The sequence below is a fragment of the Carcharodon carcharias genome, chromosome 2, assembly GCF_017639515.1.
Source record: "Carcharodon carcharias isolate sCarCar2 chromosome 2, sCarCar2.pri, whole genome shotgun sequence".
Lineage (NCBI taxonomy): Eukaryota > Metazoa > Chordata > Chondrichthyes > Lamniformes > Lamnidae > Carcharodon > Carcharodon carcharias.
The window spans coordinates 236,412,817-236,438,082 of NC_054468.1; the positions used below are offsets into that span (position 1 = coordinate 236,412,817).

The window sequence follows — 25,266 nt, forward strand, 5'->3', positions numbered from 1 at the left end:
CCAATACCAATTAAAATACCACTACCAATAACAATACCACTACCAATAACCATGCCACTACGGGTAACAATACCACTTGCAGTAATACACTACCAATAACAATACGACTATCAATAACAATATCACTACCAATAACAATACCACTACCAATAACAATACCACTACCAATAACAATACCACTACGAATAACAATACCACTACCAATAACAGTAACAATACCAATGACAGTAACACTACCAATAAAAATACCGCTACCAATTACAGTACCACTATCAATAACAATGCCACTACCAATAACAATATCACCACCAAAAACAGTATCACTACCAATAAAAATATCACTACCAATAACAGTACCACAACCAATAACAATACCGCTACCAATAACAATACCACTACCAATAACAGTACCACTACCAATAAAAATACCACTACCAATTACAGTACCACTATCAATAACAATGCCACTACCAATAACAGTACCATTACCAATAACAGTACCACTACCAATAACAATACCGCTATCAATAACAATACCACTAGCAATAATACACGACCAATAACAATATCACAACCAATAACAATACCCCTTCCAATAACAATACCACTACCAATAACAGTACCACTACCAATTAAAATACCACTACCAATAACAATACCACTACCAATAACCATACCACTACGGGTAACAATAACACTTGCAGTAATACACTACCAATAACAATACCACTATCAATAACAGTATCACTGCCAATAACAGTACCACTACCAATCACAAAACCACTACCAATGACAGTACCAATACCAATAGCAATGTCATTACCAATAACAGTACCACTACAAATAACAATATCACTACCAATAACCATACCACTACCAATAACAATACCACTACCAATAACAGTACCACTACCAATTACAATACAAAAACCAACAACAATATCACTTCCAATAACAATACCGCTACCAATAACAGTACAAATGCCAATAACAATATCGCTACCAATAACAATACCCCTACCAATAACAGTACCACTATCAATAACAATTCCAATACCAATAACAATACCACTAACAAAAACATTACCACCACCAATAACAATGCCACTACCAATAACAGTACCACCACCAAACACAATACCACTACCAATAACAATATCACCACCAAAAACAGTACCACTACAAATAACAATATCGCTACCAATAACAATACCACTACCAATAAAAATACCGCTACGAATAACAATACCACTATGAATAACAATACCACTACCAATAACAGTAAAAATACCAATAACAGTACCACAACCAATAACAATACCGCTACCAATAACAATACCACTACCAATAGAAATACCACTGCCAATTACAGTACCACTATCAATAACAATGCCACTACCAATAACAGTACCACTATCAATAACAATACCACTACCAATAACAATACCACTATCAATAATACACTACCAGTAACAATATCACCACCAAAAACAGTACCACTACCAATAACAATATCACTACAAATAACAGTACCACAACCAATAACAATACCGTTACCAATAACAATACCACTACCAATAACAGTACCACTACCAATAAAAATACCACTACCAATTACAGTACCACTATCAATAACAATGCCACTACCAATAACAATTCCACTACCAATAACAATACCACTACTGGTAACAATAACACTAGCAATAATAGACTAACAATAACAATACCACAATCAATAACAATATCACAACCAATAAAAGTACCACAACCAATAACAATAGCACTACCAATAACAATACCACTACCAATAAAGGTACCACTAACAATAAAAATACCACTACCAATTACAGTACCACTATCAATAACAATACCACTACCAATAACAATACCACTACCAATAACAATACAGCTATCAATAAAAATACCACCAGCAATAATACACTACCAATAACAATACCACTACCAATAACAATACCACTACCAATAACAGTACCAATACCAATTAAAATACCACTACCAATAACAATACCACTACCAATAACCATGCCACTACAGGTAACAATACCACTTGCAGTAATACACTACCAATAACAATACCACTATCAATAACAATATCACTGCCAATAACAGTACCACTACCAATAACAACACCACTACCAATAACAGTACAACTGCCAATAACAATATAGCTACTAATAACAATACCCCTACCAATAACAGTACCACTATCAATAACAATTCCAATACCAATAACAATGCCACTACCAATAACATTACCACCACCAATAACAATGCCACTACCAATAACAGTACACACTACCAAACACAATACCGCTACCAATAACAATATCACCACCAAAAACAGTACCACTACCAATAACAATATCACTACCAATAACAATACCACTACCAATAACAATACCACTACCAATAACAGTAACAATACCAATAACAGTACCACTACCAATAAAAATACCACTACCAATTACAGTACCACTATCAATAACAATGCCACTTCCAATAATACACTACCAATAACAATATCACCACCAAAAACAGTACCACAACCAATAACAATACCGCTACCAATAACAATACCACTACCAATAACAGGACCACTACCAATAAAAATACCACTACCAATTACAGTACCACTATCAATAACAATGCCACTACCAATAACAGTACCACTACCAATAACAGTACCACTACCAATAACAATACCGCTATCAATTACAATACCACTAGCAATAATACACTACCAATAACAATATCACAACCAATAACAATACCCCTACCAATAACAATACCAATACCAATAACAGTACAACTACCAATTAAAATACCACTACCAATAACAATACCACTACCAATAACCATACCACTACGGGTAACAATAGCACTTGCAATAATACACTACCAATAACAATACCACTATCAATAACAATATCACTGCCAATAACAGTACCACTACCAATAACAACACCACTACCAATAACAGTACAACTGCCAATAACAATATAGCTACTAATAACAATACCCCTACCAATAACAGTACCACTATCAATAACAATTCCAATACCAATAACAATGCCACTACCAATAACATTACCACCACCAATAACAATGCCACTACCAATAACAGTACACACTACCAAACACAATACCGCTACCAATAACAATATCACCACCAAAAACAGTACCACTACCAATAACAATATCACTACCAATAAAAATACCACTACCAATTACAGTACCACTATCAATAACAATGCCACTACCAATAACAGTACCACTACCAATAACAGTACCACTACCAATAACAATACCGCTATCAATTACAATACCACTAGCAATAATACACTACCAATAACAATATCACAACCAATAACAATACCCCTACCAATAACAATACCACTACCAATAACAGTACCACTACCAATTAAAATACCACTACCAATAACAATACCACTACCAATAACCATACCACTACGGGTAACAATAACACTTGCAGTAATACACTACCAATAACAATACCACTATCAATAACAGTATCACTGCCAATAACAGTACCACTACCAATCACAAAACCACTACCAATGACAGTACCAATACCAATAGCAATGTCATTACCAATAACAGTACCACTACAAATAACAATATCACTACCAATAACCATACCACTACCAATAACAATACCACTACCAATAACAGTACCACTACCAATAACAATACAAAAGCCAACAACAATATCACTTCCAATAACAATACCGCTACCAATAACAGTACAAATGCCAATAACAATATCGCTACCAATAACAATACCCCTACCAATAACAGTACCACTATCAATAACAATTCCAATACCAATAACAATACCACTAACAATAACATTACCACCACCAATAACAATGCCACTACCAATAACAGTACCACCACCAAACACAATACCACTACCAATAACAATATCACCACCAAAAACAGTACCACTACAAATAACAATATCGCTACCAATAACAATACCACTACCAATAACAATACCGCTACGAATAACAATACCACTATGAATAACAATACCACTACCAATAACAGTAAAAATACCAATAACAGTACCACAACCAATAACAATACCGCTACCAATAACAATACCACTACCAATAGAAATACCACTGCCAATTACAGTACCACTATCAATAACAATGCCACTACCAATAACAGTACCACTATCAATAACAATACCACTACCAATAACAATACCACTATCAATAATACACTACCAGTAACAATATCACCACCAAAAACAGTACCACTACCAATAACAATATCACTACAAATAACAGTACCACAACCAATAACAATACCGTTACCAATAACAATACCACTACCAATAACAGTACCACTACCAATAAAAATACCACTACCAATTACAGTACCACTATCAATAACAATGCCACTACCAATAACAGTACCACTACCAATAACAATACCACTACTGGTAACAATAACACTAGCAATAATAGACTAACAATAACAATACCACAATCAATAACAATATCACAACCAATAAAAGTACCACAACCAATAACAATAGCACTACCAATAACAATACCACTACCAATAAAGGTACCACTAACAATAAAAATACCACTACCAATTACAGTACCACTATCAATAACAATACCACTACCAATAACAATACCACTACCAATAACAATACAGCTATCAATAAAAATACCACCAGCAATAATACACTACCAATAACAATATCACAACCAATAACAATACCACTACCAATAACAATACCACTACCAATAACAGTACCAATACCAATTAAAATACCACTACCAATAACAGTACCACTACCAATAACAATATCACTACCAATAACAATACCACTACCAATAACAATACCACTACGAATAACAATACCACTACCAATAACAGTAACAATACCAATAACAGTACCACTACCAATAAAAATACCACTACCAATTACAGTACCACTATCAATAACAATGCCACTTCCAATAATACGCTACCAATAACAATATCACCACCAAAAACAGTACCACAACAAATAACAATACCGCTACCAATAACAATATCACTACCAATAACAATACCACTACCAATAACAGTACCAATACCAATTAAAATACCACTACCAATAACAATACCACTACCAATAACCATGCCACTACGGGTAACAATACCACTTGCAGTAATACACTACCAATAACAATACGACTATCAATAACAATATCACTACCAATAACAATACCACTACCAATAACAATACCACTACCAATAACAATACCACTACGAATAACAAATACCACTACCAATATCAGTAACAATACCAATGACAGTAACACTACCAATAAAAATACCGCTACCAATTACAGTACCACTATCAATAACAATGCCACTACCAATAACAATATCACCACCAAAAACAGTACCACTACCAATAAAAATATCACTACCAATAACAGTACCACAACCAATAACAATACCGCTACCAATAACAATACCACTACCAATAACAGTACCACTACCAATAAAAATACCACTACCAATTACAGTACCACTATCAATAACAATGCCACTACCAATAACAGTACCACTACCAATAACAGTACCACTACCAATAACAATACCGCTATCAATTACAATACCACTAGCAATAATACACTACCAATAACAATATCACAACCAATAACAATACCCCTACCAATAACAATACCACTACCAATAACAGTACCACTACCAATTAAAATACCACTACCAATAACAATACCACTACCAATAACCATACCACTACGGGTAACAATAACACTTGCAGTAATACACTACCAATAACAATACCACTATCAATAACAGTATCACTGCCAATAACAGTACCACTACCAATCACAAAACCACTACCAATGACAGTACCAATACCAATAGCAATGTCATTACCAATAACAGTACCACTACAAATAACAATATCACTACCAATAACCATACCACTACCAATAACAATACCACTACCAATAACAGTACCACTACCAATAACAATACAAAAACCAACAACAATATCACTTCCAATAACAATACCGCTACCAATAACAGTAAAAATGCCAATAACAATATCGCTACCAATAACAATACCCCTACCAATAACAGTACCACTATCAATAACAATTCCAATACCAATAACAATACCACTAACAATAACATTACCACCACCAATAACAATGCCACTACCAATAACAGTACCACCACCAAACACAATACCACTACCAATAACAATATCACCACCAAAAACAGTACCACTACAAATAACAATATCGCTACCAATAACAATACCACTACCAATAACAATACCGCTACGAATAACAATACCACTATGAATAACAATACCACTACCAATAACAGTAAAAATACCAATAACAGTACCACAACCAATAACAATACCGCTACCAATAACAATACCACTACCAATAGAAATACCACTGCCAATTACAGTACCACTATCAATAACAATGCCACTACCAATAACAGTACCACTATCAATAACAATACCACTACCAATAACAATACCACTATCAATAATACACTACCAGTAACAATATCACCACCAAAAACAGTACCACTACCAATAACAATATCACTACAAATAACAGTACCACAACCAATAACAATACCGTTACCAATAACAATACCACTACCAATAACAGTACCACTACCAATTAAAATACCACTACCAATTACAGTACCACTATCAATAACAATGCCACTACCAATAACAATTCCACTACCAATAACAATACCACTACTGGTAACAATAACACTAGCAATAATAGACTAACAATAACAATACCACAATCAATAACAATATCACAACCAATAAAAGTACCACAACCAATAACAATAGCACTACCAATAACAATACCACTACCAATAAAGGTACCACTAACAATAAAAATACCACTACCAATTACAGTACCACTATCAATAACAATACCACTACCAATAACAATACCACTACCAATAACAATACAGCTATCAATAAAAATACCACCAGCAATAATACACTACCAATAACAATATCACAACCAATAACAATACCACTACCAATAACAATACCACTACCAATAACAGTACCAATACCAATTAAAATACCACTACCAATAACAATACCACTACCAATAACCATGCCACTACAGGTAACAATACCACTTGCAGTAATACACTACCAATAACAATACCACTATCAATAACAATATCACTGCCAATAACAGTACCACTACCAATAACAACACCACTACCAATAACAGTACAACTGCCAATAACAATATAGCTACTAATAACAATACCCCTACCAATAACAGTACCACTATCAATAACAATTCCAATACCAATAACAATGCCACTACCAATAACATTACCACCACCAATAACAATGCCACTACCAATAACAGTACACACTACCAAACACAATACCGCTACCAATAACAATATCACCACCAGAAACAGTACCACTACCAATAACAATATCACTACCAATAACAATACCACTACCAATAACAATACCACTACCAATAACAATACCACTACCAATAACAGTAACAATACCAATAACAGTACCACTACCAATAAAAATACCACTACCAATTACAGTACCACTATCAATAACAATGCCACTTCCAATAATACACTACCAATAACAATATCACCACCAAAAACAGTACCACAACCAATAACAATACCGCTACCAATAACAATACCACTACCAATAACAGGACCACTACCAATAAAAATACCACTACCAATTACAGTACCACTATCAATAACAATGCCACTACCAATAACAGTACCACTACCAATAACAGTACCACTACCAATAACAATACCGCTATCAATTACAATACCACTAGCAATAATACACTACCAATAACAATATCACAACCAATAACAATACCCCTACCAATAACAATACCAATACCAATATCAGTACAAATACCAATTAAAATACCACTACCAATAACAATACCACTACCAATAACCATACCACTACGGGTAACAATAGCACTTGCAGTAATACACTACCAATAACAATACCACTATCAATAACAATATCACTGCCAATAACAGTACCACTACCAATAACAACACCACTACCAATAACAGTACAACTGCCAATAACAATATAGCTACTAATAACAATACCCCTACCAATAACAGTACCACTATCAATAACAATTCCAATACCAATAACAATGCCACTACCAATAACATTACCACCACCAATAACAATGCCACTACCAATAACAGTACACACTACCAAACACAATACCGCTACCAATAACAATATCACCACCAAAAACAGTACCACTACCAATAACAATATCACTACCAATAAAAATACCACTACCAATTACAGTACCACTATCAATAACAATGCCACTACCAATAACAGTACCACTACCAATAACAGTACCACTACCAATAACAATACCGCTATCAATTACAATACCACTAGCAATAATACACTACCAATAACAATACCACTACCAATAACAGTACCACTACCAATTAAAATACCACTACCAATAACAATACCACTACCAATAACCATACCACTACGGGTAACAATAACACTTGCAGTAATACACTACCAATAACAATACCACTATCAATAACAGTATCACTGCCAATAACAGTACCACTACCAATCACAAAACCACTACCAATGACAGTACCAATACCAATAGCAATGTCATTACCAATAACAGTACCACTACAAATAACAATATCACTACCAATAACCATACCACTACCAATAACAATACCACTACCAATAACAGTACCACTACCAATAACAATACAAAAACCAACAACAATATCACTTCCAATAACAATACCGCTACCAATAACAGTACAAATGCCAATAACAATATCGCTACCAATAACAATACCCCTACCAATAACAGTACCACTATCAATAACAATTCCAATACCAATAACAATACCACTAACAATAACATTACCACCACCAATAACAATGCCACTACCAATAACAGTACCACCACCAAACACAATACCACTACCAATAACAATATCACCACCAAAAACAGTACCACTACAAATAACAATATCGCTACCAATAACAATACCACTACCAATAACAATACCGCTACGAATAACAATACCACTATGAATAACAATACCACTACCAATAACAGTAAAAATACCAATAACAGTACCACAACCAATAACAATACCGCTACCAATAACAATACCACTACCAATAGAAATACCACTGCCAATTACAGTACCACTATCAATAACAATGCCACTACCAATAACAGTACCACTATCAATAACAATACCACTACCAATAACAATACCACTATCAATAATACACTACCAGTAACAATATCACCACCAAAAACAGTACCACTACCAATAACAATATCACTACAAATAACAGTACCCCAACCAATAACAATACCATTACCAATAACAATACCACTACCAATAACAGTACCACTACCAATAAAAATACCACTACCAATTACAGTACCACTATCAATAACAATGCCACTACCAATAACAGTACCACTACCAATAACAATACCACTACTGGTAACAATAACACTAGCAATAATAGACTAACAATAACAATACCACAATCAATAACAATATCACAACCAATAAAAGTACCACAACCAATAACAATAACACTACCAATAACAATACCACTACCAATAAAGGTACCACTAACAATAAAAATACCACTACCAATTACAGTACCACTATCAATAACAATACCACTACCAATAACAATACCACTACCAATAACAATACAGCTATCAATAAAAATACCACCAGCAATAATACACTACCAATAACAATATCACAACCAATAACAATACCACTACCAATAACAATACCACTACCAATAACAGTACCAATACCAATTAAAATACCACTACCAATAACAGTACCACTACCAATAACAATATCACTACCAATAACAATACCACTACCAATAACAATACCACTACGAATAACAATACCACTACCAATAACAGTAACAATACCAATAACAGTACCACTACCAATAAAAATACCACTACCAATTACAGTACCACTATCAATAACAATGCCACTTCCAATAATACACTACCAATAACAATATCACCACCAAAAACAGTACCACAACAAATAACAATACCGCTACCAATAACAATATCACTACCAATAACAATACCACTACCAATAACAGTACCAATACCAATTAAAATACCACTACCAATAACAATACCACTACCAATAACCATGCCACTACGGGTAACAATACCACTTGCAGTAATACACTACCAATAACAATACGACTATCAATAACAATATCACTACCAATAACAATACCACTACCAATAACAATACCACTACCAATAACAATACCACTACGAATAACAATACCACTACCAATAACAGTAACAATACCAATGACAGTAACACTACCGATAAAAATACCGCTACCAATTACAGTACCACTATCAATAACAATGCCACTACCAATAACAATATCACCACCAAAAACAGTACCACTACCAATAAAAATATCACTACCAATAACAGTACCACAACCAATAACAATACCGCTACCAATAACAATACCACTACCAATAACAGTACCACTACCAATAAAAATACCACTACCAATTACAGTACCACTATCAATAACAATGCCACTACCAATAACAGTACCATTACCAATAACAGTACCACTACCAATAACAATACCGCTATCAATAACAATACCACTAGCAATAATACACGACCAATAACAATATCACAACCAATAACAATACCCCTTCCAATAACAATACCACTACCAATAACAGTACCACTACCAATTAAAATACCACTACCAATAACAATACCACTACCAATAACCATACCACTACGGGTAACAATAACACTTGCAGTAATACACTACCAATAACAATACCACTATCAATAACAGTATCACTGCCAATAACAGTACCACTACCAATCACAAAACCACTACCAATGACAGTACCAATACCAATAGCAATGTCATTACCAATAACAGTACCACTACAAATAACAATATCACTACCAATAACCATACCATTACCAATAACAATACCACTACCAATAACAGTACCACTACCAATAACAATACAAAAACCAACAACAATATCACTTCCAATAACAATACCGCTACCAATAACAGTACAAATGCCAATAACAATATCGCTACCAATAACAATACCCCTACCAATAACAGTACCACTATCAATAACAATTCCAATACCAATAACAATACCACTAACAATAACATTACCACCACCAATAACAATGCCACTACCAATAACAGTACCACCACCAAACACAATACCACTACCAATAACAATATCACCACCAAAAACAGTACCACTACAAATAACAATATCGCTACCAATAACAATACCACTACCAATAACAATACCGCTACGAATAACAATACCACTATGAATAACAATACCACTACCAATAACAGTAAAAATACCAATAACAGTACCACAACCAATAACAATACCGCTACCAATAACAATACCACTACCAATAGAAATACCACTGCCAATTACAGTACCACTATCAATAACAATGCCACTACCAATAACAGTACCACTATCAATAACAATACCACTACCAATAACAATACCACTATCAATAATACACTACCAGTAACAATATCACCACCAAAAACAGTACCACTACCAATAACAATATCACTACAAATAACAGTACCACAACCAATAACAATACCGTTACCAATAACAATACCACTACCAATAACAGTACCACTACCAATAAAAATACCACTACCAATTACAGTACCACTATCAATAACAATGGCACTACCAATAACAGTACCACTACCAATAACAATACCACTACTGGTAACAATAACACTAGCAATAATAGACTAACAATAACAATACCACAATCAATAACAATATCACAACCAATAAAAGTACCACAACCAATAACAATAGCACTACCAATAACAATACCACTACCAATAAAGGTACCACTAACAATAAAAATACCACTACCAATTACAGTACCACTATCAATAACAATACCACTACCAATAACAATACCACTACCAATAACAATACAGCTATCAATAAAAATACCACCAGCAATAATACACTACCAATAACAATATCACAACCAATAACAATACCACTACCAATAACAATACCACTACCAATAACAGTACCAATACCAATTAAAATACCACTACCAATAACAATACCACTACCAATAACCATGCCACTACAGGTAACAATACCACTTACAGTAATACACTACCAATAACAATACCACTATCAATAACAATATCACTGCCAATAACAGTACCACTACCAATAACAACACCACTACCAATAACAGTACAACTGCCAATAACAATATAGCTACTAATAACAATACCCCTACCAATAACAGTACCACTATCAATAACAATTCCAATACCAATAACAATGCCACTACCAATAACATTACCACCACCAATAACAATGCCACTACCAATAACAGTACACACTACCAAACACAATACCGCTACCAATAACAATATCACCACCAAAAACAGTACCACTACCAATAACAATATCACTACCAATAACAATACCACTACCAATAACAATACCACTACCAATAACAGTAACAATACCAATAACAGTACCACTACCAATAAAAATACCACTACCAATTACAGTACCACTATCAATAACAATGCCACTTCCAATAATACACTACCAATAACAATATCACCACCAAAAACAGTACCACAACCAATAACAATACCGCTACCAATAACAATACCACTACCAATAACAGGACCACTACCAATAAAAATACCACTACCAATTACAGTACCACTATCAATAACAATGCCACTACCAATAACAGTACCACTACCAATAACAGTACCACTACCAATAACAGTACCACTACCAATAACAATACCGCTATCAATAACAATACCACTAGCAATAATACACTACCAATAACAATATCACAACCAATAACAATACCCCTACCAATAACAATACCACTACCAATAACAGTACCACTACCAATTAAAATACCACTACCAATAACAATACCACTACCAATAATCATACCACTACGGGTAACAATAGCACTTGCAGTAATACACTACCAATAACAATACCACTATCAATAACAGTATCACTGCCAATAACAGTACCACTACCAATAACAATACCACTACCAATAACCATACCACTACCAATAACAATACCACTACCAATAGCAATGTCATTACCAATAACAGTACCACTACAAATAACAATATCACTACCAATAACAATACCACTACCAATAAAAGTACAACTACCAATAACAGTACCGCTACCAATAACAGTACCACTACCAATAACAATGCCATTACCAATAACAATACCACTATCAATAACAATTTAACTACCAATAAAAATACCACTACCAATCACAGTACCACTACCAATAATAATAACACTACCAATAACAATACCACTATCAATAACAATTTAACTACCAATAAGAATACCACTACCAATAAAAGTACCACTACCGATAATAATACCAGGACCAATAACAATATCACAAACAATTACAATACCACTACCAATAAAGATACCACTAAAAATAAAAATATCAGTAGCAATAACAGTACCACTTCCAATAACAATACCACTACCAATAACAATACCACAACCAATAACAGTACCACTACCAATAACAATACAACTAACAACAACAATATCACTTCCAATACCAATACCGCTACCAATAACAGTACAACTGCCAATAACAATATCGCTACCAATAATGATACCAATACAAATAACAGTACCACTACCAATAACAATATCACTACCAATAACAATACCACTACAAATAACAGTACCACTACCCATAACAATATCACTACCCATAACAATACCACTACCAATAACAATACCACTACCAATAAAAATACCATTACCAATAGAAATATCACTACCAATAACAAAATCACTACCAAGAACAATATCACAACCATGAACAATACCACTACCAATATAACAGTACTACTACCAATAATAATATCACTACCAATAACAGTACCACTACCAATAACAATGCCACTGCCAATAACAAAACCACTACCAATAACAGTACCACTACAAATAACAAAACCAATATCAATAACAGTGCCACTATCATTAACAATAGCACTACCAATAACAATGCCACTACCAATAACAGTACCACTACCAAAAACAGTACCACTAGCAATAACAATAACACTACCAATAACAGTACCACTACCAATAACAATATCACAACCTATAACAATACCGCTACCAATGAAGATAACACTACCAATAAAAATATCAGTACCAATAACAGTACCACTTCCAATAAGAATACCACTACCAATAACAATGCCACTACCAATAACAGTACCACTACCAATAACAATATCACTACCAATAACAATACAACTACCAACAACAATATCACTTCCAATAACAATACCGCTACCAATAACAATAAAACTGCCAATAACAATATCGCTACCAATAACAATACCCCTACCAATAACAGTACCACTATCAATAACAATCCAATACCAATGACAATACCACTACCAATAACATTACCACCACCAATAAGAATGCCACTACCAATAACAGTACCACTACCAAACACAATACCACTACCAATAACAATATCACCACCAATAACAATACCATTACCAACAACAATATCACTACCAATAACAATACCACTACCAATAACAATACCACTACGAATAACAATACCACTACCAGGAACAGTAACAATACCAATAACAGTTACACAACCAATAACAATACCGCTACCCATAACAATACCTCTACCAATAACAGTACCACTACCAATAAAAATACCACTACCAATTACTGTACCACTATCAATAACAATGCCACTACCAATAATACACTACAAATAACAATATCACCACCAAAAACAGTACCACTACCAATAACAATATCACTACCAATAACAGTACCACAACCAATAACAGTACCACTACAAATAACAACACCACTATCAATAACAATGCCACTACCAATTAACAGTACCACTACCAATAACAGAACTACTACCAATAACCATACAAGTACCAATAACAAAACCACGACCAATAACAGTACCGCTACCAATTACAGTACCACTACCAATAACAATACCACTACCATTAACAATACCACTACCAATAACAGTACCACTACCAATAACAATATCACTACCAATAACAATACCACTACCAATAACAATATCACAAACAATAACAAAACCACTAACAAAAAAGATACCACTACAAATAAAAATATCAGTAGCAATAACAGTACCACTTCCAATAACAATACAACTACCAACAACAATATCACTTCCAATAACAATACCGCTACCAATAACAGTACAACTGCCAAGAACAATACCGCTACCAATAACAATACCACTACAAATAACAGTATGGCTACCAATAACAATATCACTACCAATAACAATACCACTACCAATAACAGTACCACTACCAATAACAATACAACTACCAATAACAATACCACTACAAATAACAATACCACTACCAATAACAGTACGACTACTAATAACAGTACCACTACCAATAACAATACAACTACAAATAACAATACCACTACCAATAACAATACCACGACCAATAACAATATCACTACCAATAAAAATACCACTACCAATAGAAATATCACTACCAGTAACAAAATCACTACCAAGAACAATATCACAACGATGAACAATACCACTACCGATAACAATAACACTATCAATAACAATATCACAACCAATAACAATACCACTACCAATATAACAGTACTACTACCAATAGTAATATCACTACCAATAACAGTACCACTACCAATAACAATGCCACTGCCAATAACAAAACCACTACCAATAACAGTACCACTACAAATATCCAAACCCATATCAATAACAGTGCCACTATCAATAACAATACCACTACCAATAACAATGCCACTACCAATAACAGTACCACTACCAATAACAGTACCACTAGCAAAAACAATAACACTACCAATAACAGTACCACTACCAATAACAATATCACAACCAATAACAATACCACTACCAATGAAGATAACACTACCAATAAAAATATCAGTACCAATAACAGTACCACTTCCAATAACAATACCACTACCAATAACAATACCACAACCAATAACAGTACCACTACCAATAACAATACAACTACCAACAACAATATCACTTCCAATAACAATACCGCTACCAATAACAGTACAAATGCCAATAACAATATCGCTACCAATAACAGTACCACTACAAATAACAGTACCGCTACCAATAACAATATCACTACCAATAACAATACCACTACAAATAACAATACCACTACCAATCACAGTACGACTACCAATAACAGTACCACTACCAATAACAATACAACTACAAATAACAATACCACTACCAATAACAATACCACGACCAATAACAATATCACTACCAATAAAAATACCACAACCAATAGAAATATCACTACCAATAACAAAATCACTACCAAGAACAATATCACAACGATGAACAATACCACTACCAATAACAATAACACTATCAATAACAATATCACAACCAATAACAATACCACTACCAATATAACAGTACTACTACCAATAGTAATATCACTACCAATAACAGTACCACTACCAATAACAATGCCACTGCCAATAACAAAACAACTACCAATAACAGTACCACTACAAATATCCAAACCAATATCAATAACAATGCCACTACCAATAACAATACCACTACCAATAACAATGCCACTACCAATAACAGTACCACTACCAATAACAGTACCACTAGCAAAAACAATAACACTACCAATAACAGTACCACTACCAATAACAATATCACTACCAATAACAATACCACTACCAATAACAATACCACTACGAATAACAATACCACTACCAATAACAGTAACAATACCAATAACAGTACCACTACCAATAAAAATACCACTACCAATTACAGTACCACTATCAATAACAATGCCACTTCCAATAATACACTACCAATAACAATATCACCACCAAAAACAGTACCACAACCAATAACAATACCGCTACCAATAACAATATCACTACCAATAACAATACCACTACCAATAACAGTACCAATACCAATTAAAATACCACTACCAATAACAATACCACTACCAATAACCATGCCACTACGGGTAACAATACCACTTGCAGTAATACACTACCAATAACAATACGACTATCAATAACAATATCACTACCAATAACAATACCACTACCAATAACAATACCACTACCAATAACAATACCACTACGAATAACAATACCACTACCAATAACAGTAACAATACCAATGACAGTAACACTACCAATAAAAATACCGCTACCAATTACAGTACCACTATCAATAACAATGCCACTACCAATAACAATATCACCACCAAAAACAGTACCACTACCAATAAAAATATCACTACCAATAACAGTACCACAACCAATAACAATACCGCTACCAATAACAATACCACTACCAATAACAGTACCACTACCAATAAAAATACCACTACCAATTACAGTACCACTATCAATAACAATGCCACTACCAATAACAGTACCATTACCAATAACAGTACCACTACCAATAACAATACCGCTATCAATAACAATACCACTAGCAATAATACACGACCAATAACAATATCACAACCAATAACAATACCCCTTCCAATAACAATACCACTACCAATAACAGTACCACTACCAATTAAAATACCACTGCCAATAACAATACCACTACCAATAACCATACCACTACGGGTAACAATAACACTTGCAGTAATACACTACCAATAACAATACCACTATCAATAACAGTATCACTGCCAATAACAGTACCACTACCAATCACAAAACCACTACCAATGACAGTACCAATACCAATAGCAATGTCATTACCAATAACAGTACCACTACAAATAACAATATCACTACCAATAACCATACCACTACCAATAACAATACCACTACCAATAACAGTACCACTACCAATAACAATACAAAAACCAACAACAATATCACTTCCAATAACAATACCGCTACCAATAACAGTACAAATGCCAATATCAATATCGCTACCAATAACAATACCCCTACCAATAACAGTACCACTATCAATAACAATTCCAATACCAATAACAATACCACTAACAATAACATTACCACCACCAATAACAATGCCACTACCAATAACAGTACCACCACCAAACACAATACCACTACCAATAACAATATCACCACCAAAAGCAGTACCACTACAAATAACAATATCGCTACCAATAACAATACCACTACCAATAACAATACCGCTACGAATAACAATACCACTATGAATAACAATACCACTACCAATAACAGTAAAAATACCAATAACAGTACCACAACCAATAACAATACCGCTACCAATAACAATACCACTACCAATAGAAATACCACTGCCAATTACAGTACCACTATCAATAACAATGCCACTACCAATAACAGTACCACTATCAATAACAATACCACTACCAATAGCAATACCACTATCAATAATACACTACCAGTAACAATATCACCACCAAAAACAGTACCACTACCAATAACAATATCACTACAAATAACAGTACCGCAACCAATAACAATACCGTTACCAATAACAATACCACTACCAATAACAGTACCACTACCAATAAAAATACCACTACCAATTACAGTACCACTATCAATAACAATGCCACTACCAATAACAGTACCACTACCAATAACAATACCACTACTGGTAACAATAACACTAGCAATAATAGACTAACAATAACAATACCACAATCAATAACAATATCACAACCAATAAAAGTACCACAACCAATAACAATAGCACTACCAATAACAATACCACTACCAATAAAGGTACCACTAACAATAAAAATACCACTACCAATTACAGTACCACTATCAATAACAATACCACTACCAATAACAATACCACTACCAATAACAATACAGCTATCAATAAAAATACCACCAGCAATAATACACTACCAATAACAATATCACAACCAATAACAATACCACTACCAATAACAATACCACTACCAATAACAGTACCAATACCAATTAAAATACCACTACCAATAACAATACCACTACCAATAACCATGCCACTACAGGTAACAATACCACTTGCAGTAATACACTACCAATAACAATACCACTATCAATAACAATATCACTGCCAATAACAGTACCACTACCAATAACAACACCACTACCAATAACAGTACAACTGCCAATAACAATATAGCTACTAATAACAATACCCCTACCAATAACAGTACCACTATCAATAACAATTCCAATACCAATAACAATGCCACTACCAATAACATTACCACCACCAATAACAATGCCACTACCAATAACAGTACACACTACCAAACACAATACCGCTACCAATAACAATATCACCACCAAAAACAGTACCACTACCAATAACAATATCACTACCAATAACAATACCACTACCAATAACAATACCACTACCAATAACAATACCACTACCAATAACAGTAACAATACCAATAACAGTACCACTACCAATAAAAATACCACTACCAATTACAGTACCACTATCAATAACAATGCCACTTCCAATAATACACTACCAATAACAATATCACCACCAAAAACAGTACCACAACCAATAACAATACCGCTACCAATAACAATACCACTACCAATAACAGGACCACTACCAATAAAAATACCACTACCAATTACAGTACCACTATCAATAACAATGCCACTACCAATAACAGTACCACTACCAATAACAGTACCACTACCAATAACAATACCGCTATCAATAACAATACCACTAGCAATAATACACTACCAATAACAATATCACAACCAATAACAATACCCCTACCAATAACAATACCACTACCAATAACAGTACCACTACCAATTAAAATACCACTACCAATAACAATACCACTACCAATAACCATACCACTACGGGTAACAATAGCACTTGCAGTAATACACTACCAATAACAATACCACTATCAATAACAGTATCACTGCCAATAACAGTACCACTACCAATCACAAAACCACTACCAATGACAGTACCAATACCAATAGCAATGTCATTACCAATAACAGTACCACTACAATTAACAATATCACTACCAATAACCATACCACTACCAATAACAATACCACTACCAATAACAGTACCACTACCAATAACAATACAAAAACCAACAACAATATCACTTCCAATAACAATACCGCTACCAATAACAGTACAAATGCCAATATCAATATCGCTACCAATAACAATACCCTTACCAATAACAGTACCACTATCAATAACAATTCCAATACCAATAACAATACCACTAACAATAACAATACCACTACCAATAACAGTAACAATACCAATAACAGTACCACTACCAATAAAAATACCACTACCAATTACAGTACCACTATCAATAACAATGCCACTTCCAATAATACACTACCAATAACAATATCACCACCAAAAACAGTACCACAACCAATAACAATACCGCTACCAATAACAATACCACTACCAATAACAGGACCACTACCAATAAAAATACCACTACCAATTACAGTACCACTATCAATAACAATGCCACTACCAATAACAGTACCACTACCAATAACAGTACCACTACCAATAACAGTACCACTACCAATAACAATACCACTATCAATAACAATACCACTAGCAATAATACACTACCAATAACAATATCACAACCAATAACAATACCCCTACCAATAACAATACCACTACCAATAACAGTACCACTACCAATTAAAATACCACTACCAATAACAATACCACTACCAATAATCATACCACTACGGGTAACAATAGCACTTGCAGTAATACACTACCAATAACAATACCACTATCAATAACAGTATCACTGCCAATAACAGTACCACTACCAATAACAATACCACTACCAATAACCATACCACTACCAATAACAATACCACTACCAATAGCAATGTCATTACCAATAACAGTACCACTACAAATAACAATATCACTACCAATAACAATACCACTACCAATAAAAGTACAACTACCAATAACAGTACCGCTACCAATAACAGTACCACTACCAATAACAATGCCATTACCAATAACAATACCACTATCAATAACAATTTAACTACCAATAAAAATACCACTACCAATCACAGTACCACTACCAATAATAATAACACTACCAATAACAATACCACTATCAATAACAATTTAACTACCAATAAGAATACCACTACCAATAAAAGTACCACTACCGATAATAATACCAGGACCAATAACAATATCACAAACAATTACAATACCACTACCAATAAAGATACCACTAAAAATAAAAATATCAGTAGCAATAACAGTACCACTTCCAATAACAATACCACTACCAATAACAATACCACAACCAATAACAGTACCACTACCAATAACAATACAACTAACAACAACAATATCACTTCCAATACCAATACCGCTACCAATAACAGTACAACTGCCAATAACAATATCGCTACCAATAATGATACCAATACAAATAACAGTACCACTACCAATAACAATACAACTAACAACAACAATATCACTTCCAATACCAATACCGCTACCAATAACAGTACAACTGCCAATAACAATATCGCTACCAATAATGATACCAATACAAATAACAGTACCACTACCAATAACAATATCACTACCAATAACAATACCACTACAAATAACAGTACCACTACCCATAACAATATCACTACCCATAACAATACCACTACCAATAACAATACCACTACCAATAAAAATACCATTACCAATAGAAATATCACTACCAATAACAAAATCACTACCAAGAACAATATCACAACCATGAACAATACCACTACCAATATAACAGTACTACTACCAATAATAATATCACTACCAATAACAGTACCACTACCAATAACAATGCCACTGCCAATAACAAAACCACTACCAATAACAGTACCACTACAAATAACAAAACCAATATCAATAACAGTGCCACTATCATTAACAATAGCACTACCAATAACAATGCCACTACCAATAACAGTACCACTACCAAAAACAGTACCACTAGCAATAACAATAACACTACCAATAACAGTACCACTACCAATAACAATATCACAACCTATAACAATACCGCTACCAATGAAGATAACACTACCAATAAAAATATCAGTACCAATAACAGTACCACTTCCAATAAGAATACCACTACCAATAACAATGCCACTACCAATAACAGTACCACTACCAATAACAATATCACTACCAATAACAATACAACTACCAACAACAATATCACTTCCAATAACAATACCGCTACCAATAACAATAAAACTGCCAATAACAATATCGCTACCAATAACAATACCCCTACCAATAACAGTACCACTATCAATAACAATCCAATACCAATGACAATACCACTACCAATAACATTACCACCACCAATAAGAATGCCACTACCAATAACAGTACCACTACCAAACACAATACCACTACCAATAACAATATCACCACCAATAACAATACCATTACCAACAACAATATCACTACCAATAACAATACCACTACCAATAACAATACCACTACGAATAACAATACCACTACCAGGAACAGTAACAATACCAATAACAGTTACACAACCAATAACAATACCGCTACCCATAACAATACCTCTACCAATAACAGTACCACTACCAATAAAAATACCACTACCAATTACTGTACCACTATCAATAACAATGCCACTACCAATAATACACTACAAATAACAATATCACCACCAAAAACAGTACCACTACCAATAACAATATCACTACCAATAACAGTACCACAACCAATAACAGTACCACTACAAATAACAACACCACTATCAATAACAATGCCACTACCAATTAACAGTACCACTACCAATAACAGAACTACTACCAATAACCATACAAGTACCAATAACAAAACCACGACCAATAACAGTACCGCTACCAATTACAGTACCACTACCAATAACAATACCACTACCATTAACAATACCACTACCAATAACAGTACCACTACCAATAACAATATCACTACCAATAACAATACCACTACCAATAACAATATCACAAACAATAACAAAACCACTAACAAAAAAGATACCACTACAAATAAAAATATCAGTAGCAATAACAGTACCACTTCCAATAACAATACAACTACCAACAACAATATCACTTCCAATAACAATACCGCTACCAATAACAGTACAACTGCCAAGAACAATACCGCTACCAATAACAATACCACTACAAATAACAGTACGGCTACCAATAACAATATCACTACCAATAACAATACCACTACCAATAACAGTACCACTACCAATAACAATACAACTACCAATAACAATACCACTACAAATAACAATACCACTACCAATAACAGTACGACTACTAATAACAGTACCACTACCAATAACAATACAACTACAAATAACAATACCACTACCAATAACAATACCACGACCAATAACAATATCACTACCAATAAAAATACCACTACCAATAGAAATATCACTACCAGTAACAAAATCACTACCAAGAACAATATCACAACGATGAACAATACCACTACCGATAACAATAACACTATCAATAACAATATCACAACCAATAACAATACCACTACCAATATAACAGTACTACTACCAATAGTAATATCACTACCAATAACAGTACCACTACCAATAACAATGCCACTGCCAATAACAAAACCACTACCAATAACAGTACCACTACAAATATCCAAACCCATATCAATAACAGTGCCACTATCAATAACAATACCACTACCAATAACAATGCCACTACCAATAACAGTACCACTACCAATAACAGTACCACTAGCAAAAACAATAACACTACCAATAACAGTACCACTACCAATAACAATATCACAACCAATAACAATACCACTACCAATGAAGATAACACTACCAATAAAAATATCAGTACCAATAACAGTACCACTTCCAATAACAATACCACTACCAATAACAATACCACAACCAATAACAGTACCACTACCAATAACAATACAACTACCAACAACAATATCACTTCCAATAACAATACCGCTACCAATAACAGTACAAATGCCAATAACAATATCGCTACCAATAACAATACCACTACAAATAACAGTACCGCTACCAATAACAATATCACTACCAATAACAATACCACTACAAATAACAATACCACTACCAATCACAGTACGACTACCAATAACAGTACCACTACCAATAACAATACAACTACAAATAACAATACCACTACCAATAACAATACCACGACCAATAACAATATCACTACTAATAAAAATACCACAACCAATAGAAATATCACTACCAATAACAAAATCACTACCAAGAACAATATCACAACGATGAACAATACCACTACCAATAACAATAACACTATCAATAACAATATCACAACCAATAACAATACCACTACCAATATAACAGTACTACTACCAATAGTAATATCACTACCAATAACAGTACCACTACCAATAACAATGCCACTGCCAATAACAAAACCACTACCAATAACAGTACCACTACAAATATCCAAACCAATATCAATAACAATGCCACTACCAATAACAATACCACTACCAATAACAATGCCACTACCAATAACAGTACCACTACCAATAACAGTACCACTAGCAAAAACAATAACACTACCAATAACAGTACCACTACCAATAACAATATCACAACCAATAACAATACCACTACCAATGAAGATAACACTACCAATAAAAATATCAGTACCAATAACAGTACCACTTCCAATAACAATACCACTACCAATAACAATACCACAACCAATAACAGTACCACTACCAATAACAATACAACTACCAACAACAATATCACTTCCA

At 33.9% G+C, this 25,266-nt stretch overlaps 1 protein-coding gene across 1 annotated transcript in view; it reads left to right on the top strand.

The window, feature by feature from the left end:
* Positions 1-25,266, top strand: part of LOC121289337 (zinc-binding protein A33-like) — a 152,151-nt gene that overhangs the window by 27,483 nt on the left and 99,402 nt on the right. The gene's annotated exons all lie outside the window — the stretch shown is intronic.